The sequence below is a fragment of the Cynoglossus semilaevis genome, unplaced genomic scaffold (genome assembly GCF_000523025.1).
Source record: "Cynoglossus semilaevis isolate Cse_v1.0 unplaced genomic scaffold, Cse_v1.0 scaffold376, whole genome shotgun sequence".
NCBI lineage: Eukaryota > Metazoa > Chordata > Actinopteri > Pleuronectiformes > Cynoglossidae > Cynoglossus > Cynoglossus semilaevis.
In genome coordinates this window covers 94,549-106,093 of record NW_007585115.1, presented here as the reverse complement: position 1 = coordinate 106,093, position 11,545 = coordinate 94,549, and positions in this window count along the sequence as shown.

The following is an 11,545-nucleotide window of genomic DNA, read 5'->3' as shown; positions in this document are numbered from 1 at the left end:
TGTGAACTAATCACTCACTGGGAACAAATTAGTCTCTGCGAACTAATTTTTCACTGTGAACTAATCTTTTGCTGTGAACTAATCTTTCGCTATGAACAAATCATTCTCTGTGAAGTAATCTTTCGCTGTGAACTAATCTTTCGCTATGAACAAATCACTCTCTGTGAACTAATCTTTCGCTGTGAACTTATCTTCCACTGTGAACAATCACTCTTTGTGAACTAAACTTTAGATTCGCTTCATTTGTCACGTGACAGATAGCTCGGGTCTCTTTTGCTCTCATTCATCTTCACATTGTGGTTTGTTTTTATTTCTTAGCTTTTCGCATGGTTTTAATTGCTTCTGGCATTTTGTGTACTTTGTAGACTTTGTCAGCGGAAGCAAACCATGTTGCCTTCAGTATTTAGTGCTGGAGAACCGCAGCCTTCTTTACAACGCCCACAATATGGCTAAAGCGCCACCTGCTGTAAAACGAGTGAAATGATTAGTTCAAGATTCTCGTTCATTTTACTGTTCGAAAGTCAAAGGTTTGAATCAGTAAAAAGAGTCGGTCTTCCCATCACTACAATTGACTCCAACACACTAGTGATGTGTCGTGAGTGATTCTTTCAATATAAACACATTTTTCAAATGACTCGTGACTCCTGAGTCATATAAAAATATAGTTCATATTGAACTCACAAATCGCGAACTAATCACTCATTGCGAACTAATCACTCACTGCGAACGAATCACTCACTGAGAACTAATCCCTCACTGCGAAGTAATCACTTTCTGCGAACTCATTATTTACTGCGAACTAATCACTCACTGCGAACTAATTACTCTCTGTGAATTAACCCTCCAGTTGTCTTCTGGGTCAAAATGACTGGTCTTCACTAAACCCCAATATAAGCAACTGAATTGAATTTTAAACACCAATTCTTATTTTGTTTGAAAAAACAACTTGTCATTCACCACAAATTGTGTGAATACCTGAGTTTTGCCTCTTCACCTGGCAGAAAGACTGCATTTATTCAAGACAACACTTGCTACGTTGCTATGACTGTCAATTGTATTATTGTTTGCTGTATAGGTGGTAAGCTATATTTGTATGGTATTTCTATAGGTTAGGAAAGAATAGAAATGTGCAAAAAGGAGTTTTGAATGCATCCCTAAGTAGGCATGCAGGTCAGTCTTATCCATCCTTTTCCAGCTGTTGCCATATTTGCGAAAAACCCTCCAGATTTGTCATCTCCAGGATTATTTTTTCTATTGCTGGTGTTATAAACATGTAGAACAGTCGTGTTGAACTCATTTTCACCGGGGGCCACATCAGCAATACAGTTCCACTTGAAGGGCCGGTTGTAACTGGAAGACTGTATAGAGTAGGGGTCCTCAACGCTCGGTCCATGGACCAGTACCAGTCCATTGGTCATTTGGTACCAGGCTGCAGTGGGACATAGTTAAAAAATGTACTTAATTTTTACTAATTAACTTCATTCAAAGAAAGTCCAATCATATCCATTTTACTTTCTTTATGTAAAGATAATCAATCAAAAAATGTAAAAAAAAAATTCAATTTCTCAGGTTAAGCTCCCGCGGGCCACACTAAATGGCTTGGCGGGCTGTATTTGGCCTCCGGGCCTTGAGTGTGACACGTATGATGTAGAATGTTGTGATAATGTCATGGGCATGAGAAATGGCATATCTTGTGGGCCGTGGGGTCATCCTCATGACATTTTGTTGTGCCACCCTGCCGTGTTTGTTATATGCTGCCAAGGACCATGTTATTTTGACGTTTTTTCTCAGATTCAGGGATTTCTTCTTCTTCTGAAGATGATTCGTCATGCTCTGGGTTGTATTCCTCCCCATCTTCCTCTTCTGAATCAGATAGGTCTTGTTGGACATCTGAAATCAGCTCTAGAGCCTGTTTAACGTTATAACACGCACTCATGACTTTAGCACAGAGAGAATTCGGGGTACTGTCATCTGCAGCACCTTTATAGTCTCTGGAGTCCACACACAAAGGGGCAATGTTGTTAAATTTGGGTCAGATCGGGTCACAGGCAGTGCAGTCCGTGAGAAGACCACCTGTCTTGTCTTGTTTACGTCTGCTACTGATTGATCTGAGACAGAACTAAAACATTCTCACATTCTGTGGTATGTAACTAACTCTGTGACTGTGACTTCAACTCAATTTGACTGTCGGAGACAATATTTGTGCCTTTTCTTGTACACCTTACATGAAAATGTGAATATAGGCAACAATTCACTTTTTCTAATATTACGGTCAATCTAGGAAAAGTCATCAAATATCCTTTATAAATAAAATATCCTTTAGGGGATTTTTATTTGGGTTTTAATACAGTGGCTGGTTATTTTGACAGAAGGGTTAATCACTAATTGTCAAAATGAGTTTTACATTTACTTGTCCTCTACCAGGATTTTTCATTTGTGAGACTGCCAGGGCTGCACAGATTCGTTCTCTCAGATTTGTTCACAGATTCGCCCTCACAGATTCGTTCAAAGATTCGTTGTCACAGAGTCGTTCAAAAATTAGTTGTCATAGATTTGTTTTTGCAGAGTCGTTCTCGGAGATTCATTCTCGTAGATTCGTTCAAAGCTTTGTTTTCGCACTCTGTAGACTTTGTCAGCGGAAGCAAACCATGTTGCCTTCAGTATTTAGTGTCGGAGAACCGCAGCCTTCTTTACAACGCCCACAATAGGGTTAAAGCGCCACCTGCTGTAAAACGATTGAAATTATTCGTCCGCGATTCGTTCACGACTCATTAATTTTACTGTTCGAGAGTTAAAGACAGTTAAAGATCCGAATCAGTAAAAAGAGTCGGTCTTCCCATCATTACAACACACGGAACACAACACGCTGCGCATGTGCGCCACAACATGGTGCGTTCAATGCACCCAAGAACAGAAAAAGTATAACAGTATAAGACAAACTATTTTTTGTTCAACACATATTTGGAAATTAGTAAAACTTCAAATTAGAGAAAAGACCAAAGTACTTTTTAAATATTCACCATGGTGTTTATTGTCAGAAACATTCACGTTACGACGAACAAATGAATACAGCAACCGTTAAAAAAACACTGAGTGTTGATTTGATCAATTTTAAAATGTGTCAGATAAAAAAAAAAAGTTTAGGTATATTTTGGTGGCTAGTAATATATGGAAAAACAAGAAGATTTTTACAACTGTTCACTTATTTACACAAGCAAAAGGGTAAATCTTTGATTTAATCAAGAATACATTGAAAGTGAGGATGGCGTGCACCTCTCTGGTACATCTTGCTCTTCATGCTGTGACAGAGGCTCCAGAAGACACCAGTCAGGATGGCCAGCAGGCCAAAGACGATCATGACGAAGGCTGGCAGCATTCCATGTTTGAACCGGCTCTGCAGGGACACCAGGTAGGCCCGAACACATACCAACGCAAATCCTATACCAAGCAGCACTATACATGCCAGGGACCACAGCTGCTTTGTCACATTCATCATTTTTAAACAGTTGGCAAGACAAAACGTTCAGTGATGCTGATGATCTACGGTAAAAAAAAAGATGATGATAGACAGAGGTCCAACCACAGTTGTGGACGTTGAAGTGTCAGAGCCTTCTCAGACATAAGGGGGCGGCGGCTGCAGCAATCCTTCCCACTCTGTTGTATATTAACACAACATTAATCTAAGGTCAGAAGGATGTGCGAGATAAGGCTGAAACAGAGAGAAGGAAATGTGATAAAATTCATTGGGCTTGAAAAGAGATAAAGGAACAATTAGCTAAACCTGGTGATGGTTGGTTGTTTGCCTTTTCCACACTAGGAGAAAATAAGAACAGGTGGTTTGATTTGTCAGTGACATTTGTAGGTCTTCATATGACAGTGTTACCTAACTGAAATGAAAGAGATAGATATATGGATGGATGGATGGATGGATGAATGGATAGATAGATAGATAGATAGATAGATAGATAGATAGATAGATAGATAGATAGATAGATAGATAGATAGATAGATAGATAGATAGATAGATAGATAGCAGACAACACATTTAAATAAGTAACACGTAAAGCTAGAGTAAAATAGCTTATCAATAATTTATCAAAGTCTAGAAGAAAACACTGACAGTAAAAGAAGTGATTACAAGTTTTGTATTGTAGTTGACTACAATTTGGGAAGTAATTGCAATCAGTCAATAAACAGTAACATTTTTGGTTGTTTTTTTTGGTTGTTTTTTTTTACAATCTTTTCCTTCTCCAGTCCAAAAGGACGTAAATGAACCAATATCCTTATTTCACTTAGATGCACTTTAGCCTTGATGCTTTGGACAAACCTTAATGTTCAAAATGTTCAGTAAATTGTGACTTCCTTGTTACATAAAGCCGAATAATCAGCAGCGGTGAAAGCAGACCCCGCCTAGGAGTAGGTGCTACAAGAACAGCAGCTAACATCTCCTCCTCTCGCCTTCATACAGTATGGTTTTATCTGCAGGATGAATGGAAACCAGATGTGTTGAAAGTAACAGCTGCTTTTTTGTCCTTGACCTGCTGCCTCTGCCAGCAGCTCAGCCTTGTGTATTGTTTAGCATCAACATTAGCCGTGGTGCAGAGATGCTGCGTCACTAACCACAGCTACTGAAGGCAATTCTTGCATTATTTTATGAATGAAATCCATCAACCCATAGACCTTCCACCTGTGATTGGCACACTGAGGTTGCAGTTTTTATATGGACCTTTATCAGTCTTATCACAGCATCTTTAATCCCCTGATCCTCAGAAATTACTGTCAGTGGTTGAACACACCCTGATGTGTTCAATGCCCACATCCTGGAGACACGAGCTAAATGAATAGTCATTTTCACAGCTTATCCAAAGCATTTAAAAAACCCAAAACTCAAACTCTGTGTTCAAGGGTGAGAATTCCAGTGACAAGACAAGGTGCATTTCAACTCTATCTTTAAGCCTCTTATCACAAATTGTCTGGGCTGACATGATATGATATGAGCTGACCTGTGAGAAAAAAGATAAAATAAGGTGCAGTCTTAAACTCAGGAGAATGACACTGCAATGTGCTTCATGACACAGGGCACATAATTAGAAACAAGGCTGGGCCTGCACTGCTTGTAATTTTCATCTGGGACTGCATTATGGCTCTGGGGGAATTTCAGTGTCATTACAGATTCACTGTAGGTGAGAAATCCTATTTCAAAGTGGTTTTCTGCTCTCCACCCGGGGGTTTGTTTTTTTTATACAAAACTGCTATGTGCAGAAGTATGTGTGTGTGCGTCTGTGTGTGCATCTGTGTGTGTTCTTGGTCTTTAGTGCTCACGTCAGGTGATCAGATGAAAGAGAAGAAAAACAATGTGCTTTTTTTACTTGGGTCAGAGCAGCTTGGGATTTTTTTTTACAGGTCTTTCAGGCAATAAAAGAAGTATGAAAACCATTATTGTGAAACATATGCCATCGTCGCGTATGATGGAGGTGCAGAGCACTGACTAAGACAACAGCAGGAGGAAAATGTTCCCACATCAAAGAACTGAATGTAGAATCCACCTTAACAAGTTTTCATAATACAACATGGAAGGTGTTTTTTTGGTCCTCTCTCATTTTTTTATCCCAAAGATTTTTTTTCAACTGTTCACACACTGATGACTTCTTATTCTTGTTCTTCTAAAACTCTCTGCAGGGAAATAACAGGACATACAGGTTAAAGGTGTCATAAACTGGGTGTCACCTCTTAAAAAATAAATAGTTTACATTTTAACAGTACATGAGTACATAAAATGTCATCTATAGAAACTTAAAAGTCAGGTAGTGATGTCTGCCTGTTCCCTCACAACCTGACTTTTTAAGTTTCAAACCCAAAAACTCATGACCCACCTGCAGTAAATTAACTGACCCTTTGGAGGCCACAGGCCCATTGTTGAAGACTTGTGCTTTTAGACAAATACAGAATCAGTCTGGGATGTCTACAGAGGTCCCTCCTGACGCCATTGAAAATTAAACATTTTAACGATAAGAACAAAGAAGATGAATAATTTAGAAAAACTCAAAGTGGTCTGAATATTAGAGGACTGATTTAGTCTATTTTTTTCTGTAAACACTGCTTGCATTAATAGTAGTAGAATCTTGCCAAAAATCTTGCCAAAAAGACAGAAAAGGTAGTTAAAAATTATATAATAGTGTAGGTGCAATGGGTCGAGTGCTGCTTGTTATTAACCAGTCTCAAATTAATAACACGATCAGTCATTAATGTTACCTTTAATTATTATGTTATCCTACTAATATAGCAATAATGTATTACTTGAAGTATTACAAATATACTAAAATCAATAGTATTCAATAACAATTAAATATCTGAAGGATATTCATAAACAATGATCACAACAACAAAACAAGGCATTAGTGTGTGTAGGTGTGTGTGTGTGCTTGTGTGCGTGTGTACACGAGCGGTCGTGTAAGAGAGAAAGAGAGAGAGAGATGTTGCCTCTTTGCTACAAAGCAAGCGACTGAGCCCTTGAGTCGTGTTCACATACGCGCCTGCGCAGTGGAAGAAGAACTATGAGGTAGAAGGAACGGCAACAGGAATCACGTGAGGCGTGTATGCGCTCACCGAGGTGTGAATGGGTATTGTGTACGCGCACCAAGATGCGCTCAGGTACAATGAAACAGTGCTTGTAATGTTATCAAAGTATATGGGCGAAGGGAGACCGCGTGGTCTACTCCAGACAAAGGACTTTGTCGGAGTTTTCCTGATCCCAATACTGATAACATTACAAGTTAACACTGAAATACAAGAGTATGACACCGAGTAAGGAGGTTAGAAAAGATGATAGCGCATGCAACAGCCTCGCTATAAAAGCAGCACAGATTTCGGACAACACAATTGTCACACATTGAAAACACACGTGTTTTCAATGTGTGCACTTAAACTGTCCCTAAGTCTAAAATAGCACTTAACAATGCTACAGATGAAACTACAATACATACAATAGGCTTGTATAGGCTAATAAAATACATTAGTCTGAAAAAATATTTTGAATACAAATAATAAAAAGTACAACAAAATATTATAAAATAAACTACCTCGTGATGTCACCTGTGATCTAGGAACTCTCTATCTATCTAGCTCCATTTAGGTGACACACACCAACACACACACACACATACTGGAAGCCTTCTCTTGGACCTCATTATTGAATGATAATTATAGACATAGGGAGACAGAGAGCCATTAACTGTGAGGAAGTAAAAGGTTGGTTGTTAATTAGCTGGACACTGATGAGTTGCTGCCATGTCCTCTGTCATTAATACACATCAGGGTCTCAGTCTACACTCGCTGCTCAGTTTGGCAGGGTACCCGGCATCCGCACACCCACAAATACTCACACACTGTGGCTTGATATAAATTATTATTGATTTGGATAATATCATGCATGTGCTAATGTGCGGCATTTGTATTTGTTATACCAGAGCGGTCTATTGGGGGCGGTGTTGCTTTATTTTATCATCACCGTTCACCTTTTAACTAACGAGCAAAAGCCATAGCAAAACAGATTGGCATTTGAAACGCAACTCAATAAGGTAACACTTAAAAATATTACATGAAAAAAAATCCCTTCAATCATGTCATATTCAGTTGGATATTCATCCAAGTTCAGCATTGGGGTGAAATTTCCTTCAGTCACATGTGTTTACTTTAATCTAATCCATTTGCAGACGAGAGAAGGCTCCAATCTGCCTGGTTTTGACCATGAATCTCAATCAGTGCAGGGTGGAGAGGTATTTTTGTCACAGAATATAAATCTTTTTCTTCCTTTTCCTTCCTTTCACTTTTAGCATTTTGGAGATGCCACTGCAGATGAAAGAGATGTAACCAAAGCTGGAAGAAAAAGGTTTTCTCAAAAGTCTGGTGTGAAAAAAAAACAAGGGAGAAGAAAGAAGAGGATGAGAGTGAGCTCCAGAGAGTTGTAAACTTTCCAAACTTTTTCCTCCTACTCATGTCTTTTTGTCTCTCCTCCTCCACTCTGTAGTGTCTCACTGCTCTTTCCTGGATGAGCTGTATAAAAGCTCACAGTTGTCTGGACTAACCCAGGCAGGAGGGGATCAATGAGGAGATCGATAAGGTCCCTGGGAGTCCTAATAGCCCTGCTGCTGCTCCCTGACTCCCTGCCTGGTTTTACTGATACAGCAGCACACTAAAGGAGCATGAGGAGGAGCAGGGGGAGCGCCGCATGTGACAATATATGTCTGTGTGTGATCCAAATTCTGACCCTAACCCTAACCCTAACCGCCACAGAGTCTGGACTTACACTCAAGTCATGATACAGCAGTACTCCAGTAATTATACTGACTGATGGGGCTGATGACTGGTGATGATGTCACCGAGTTACATGCTACTTTACTGTGTTTGGCTTCTGCCTTTCTTTGTTTTAAAGTGACAGGGATTAATATACAGCACTGACTGTGAGGTTGAACATGAGTTCATACTCTTATTCGTCCACATTGTTATACTGTTAGAGCTAAGATCGGGTGAAAGTTAGGGCACTGAGGCCTGCAGTGTTCACCTGTCCATCAAACAATCATTAACACTCACAGTCACACGGTTTGCAGATGACACACACACATACACACACATCCGAGGAAAACATGTCATCTATGCTTTGAAAGGCTACCATCACCTGAGCAGGGACTGGTGACATTCGAGCTCAGGTGTAGGCAATCCTTTTGACTTGCAGGCCACAAGTGTCCTAAAATTGAACAGGGGGGCCGGGTCAGGAGATAGATAGAGTGTTCATGCAGAACTAAGATAGATGACATGTAAAAGTCATGCATAAAGGCTAAAATGCTTAGCATTTTCTACGCCATCTATTGGAGTCACATGGGTATTGCAGGGAAAAGACAGAAGATGCCGGGCTGGATTAAAAAGCTGAACGGGCCGCATCTCTGGTCCAAACGGAGTTATCATTGAGGCACCGTACATTGCTGGGACCGCAATGAGAACTCCGGTAGGACCACACAAGGCGGTTTGTGCATTTACGTGCATAACGATTGGTCCAGGGATAGTTTAATCACACACACATTGTTCATGCGACCTAGAGTCCGTCACAGTTAGGTGCCGTCCCTTTCTTCTTCCTCGAGAGCTAACAACTGTGGAGCAACAGGCCCACCCCAATGGCGTGCACATCATAGCTGGCGATTTTAGTTAGGCAAACTTAAAATCTGCACGTGAAATGCTCAACCAGAGGGGTCAATACATTAGATCACGTATACGCAAACATTAAGCATGCATACATAGCAATACAACTCCCACACCTTGGCCAGTCAGATCTCTCTCTGCTCCTAATCCCAGCCTACACACCACTCAGGAGACAGTCCACTCCCCTGACAAACACTATCACCAAGTGGCCTGAGGATGCCCTCTCCCAGCTCCAGGACTTGTTTCGGCCACACAGACTGGAGTGTCTTTCACCATGGGGACCTGACTGTACACACAGAGGCGCTGCTGTCCTACATCAGGTTCTGTATACACAACGTCACAGTGGAGAAACGCACCCGGGTTCCCTAACCAGAAGCCCTGGATGACTAGCCAGGTCCAGGCACTCCACAGGACATACAATGCATCCTTCAGAGGCATCAGGGAGGCCAAGCTGGACTACAAAAGGAGGCTTGAGAACCACCTTTCTGATAACAACCCACAGCAGATGTGGCAAGGATACAGCAGCTGACAAACTGCAGGGGGACAAACATCACAGCTGAGGAGACGAGTGCATTTCTGGCAGAGGAACTAAACGTCTTCTTTTCAAGCTTTGAGGTCCTGCCCCCGCAGTCCTCAGACACACCAGCCCAGCTCCATCCTGCACCTGGCTCCAAACCACTGGCTGTACAAACATGGGAGGAGGAACAGGTGCTCAGCAGGGTGAACACCAGGAAAGTGGCGAGACCTGATGGCGTACCTGGGAAGGTCCTGAAAGCCTGTGCTCAACAGCTTTCAGAGGTCTTCACCAAGATCTTCAACCTCTCCCTGGCACAGGCCACCATCCCAGCCTGCCTCAAGTCTACCACCATCATACCCATATCCAAGAAACCAGTCACAAGCCAATTGAATGGCTTCAGGCCGGTCACCCTAACACCAATCATCACAAAGTCTCTGGAGCTGAGGCACACCAAGGACTGTCTTCCTCCCTCATTTGATCCATACCAATTTGCCTAAAGGGCAAACAGGTCAACAGAGGACACCATTGTCATTGCTGTCCACACTGCACTGAGCCACCTGGAGCAACGGAAGAGCTACATAAGGGTGCTCTGTGTTGACTACAGCTCAGCATTTAACACCATCATCCTAGACATCCATCTCCTTGAACTGTTGCCATCAGGCAGGCGTTACAGGTCCATCAGAACCCGGACCAACAGGCTGAGAGACATCTTCTTTCCCCAAGCCATAATCAGACTGAACTGCACAGATGCACTAACAGATCCCCTTACTGCACCACAACGCACTACGTTGTGCAATAACCTCACTATGAATACTAAACCCCTATTTTTTTTAAATCTATATTATTATTTATATTTAAATTAAATTTTTCGCTCTTGTTGTTGTAGTGCTGTTGTTGTTTTTGTTTTGTTTTGTTGTTTATTTAAGTGACCATTACAGCAGAGTAAGGTTTGTATGTATGTATCTGTGATACACCTGTGGAGAAGCCTTCCCCAATTTCATTGTTTTAACCAAACATAATGACAATAAAGACTATTCTATTCTATCCGGACCCTGGACGTTAGTTTGCCCATTCCTGTTCTAGCTGAATATCAATTTCATAGCAATTTCCAAAAGTATTGCAATTTCGAACTGTATTTATAAACTTTTTTGCCTCTTTAAAAATAGGTACATATATGTAATATTATACTGTTATAAATAGCTTTTTTACCATATCCAAAAATAGTTACATCGAGGGCAACTGGAACTGGAACTGCAGTAGGACATTTCACCTCTCATCCAAGAGTTCGATAAGAGGTGAAACGAAAAAAAAATCCTTCTTCGTCCAGTTGCCCCCGATGTAACTTCTTGGATCAAATGACGTGGATTACTGAGAACCTACACAGACATGTTGCTTTATTACCGTGATTTCTGGACTATTGAGTGCACCTGAATAATGACAGTGCCTACTAAATGAAAAAAAAGGACATATATAGGCCGCACTTCTCTATAAGCCACAGGTATGGTACAGACTCCAGAAAGATGTTACACAGAAAGTTTTTTTTTTCACTTTTAATTAAATAAATGTTTTTTTCCAAACAGTGCCTGTAACACGGCTAGTTACACATTAGGTCTTTCCTGCTTCGTCGCCCCAACCGTACTTGGAGTGCACAGAGGAGACTTAGTGATCTGCTCCAGGGCCTAAGCTAACATTAGCTCTGGGGCTAACTCCCTTCCCTTTGTGCTTGTCCGCAGCAGAGGTAAACAGAAACAGGGAATTTGGGACAGAACATAAACAGTTTTAACAGCTCCTATATAACCAACTGATGCTACAACATGACAGGGCTCAAACTGCTTT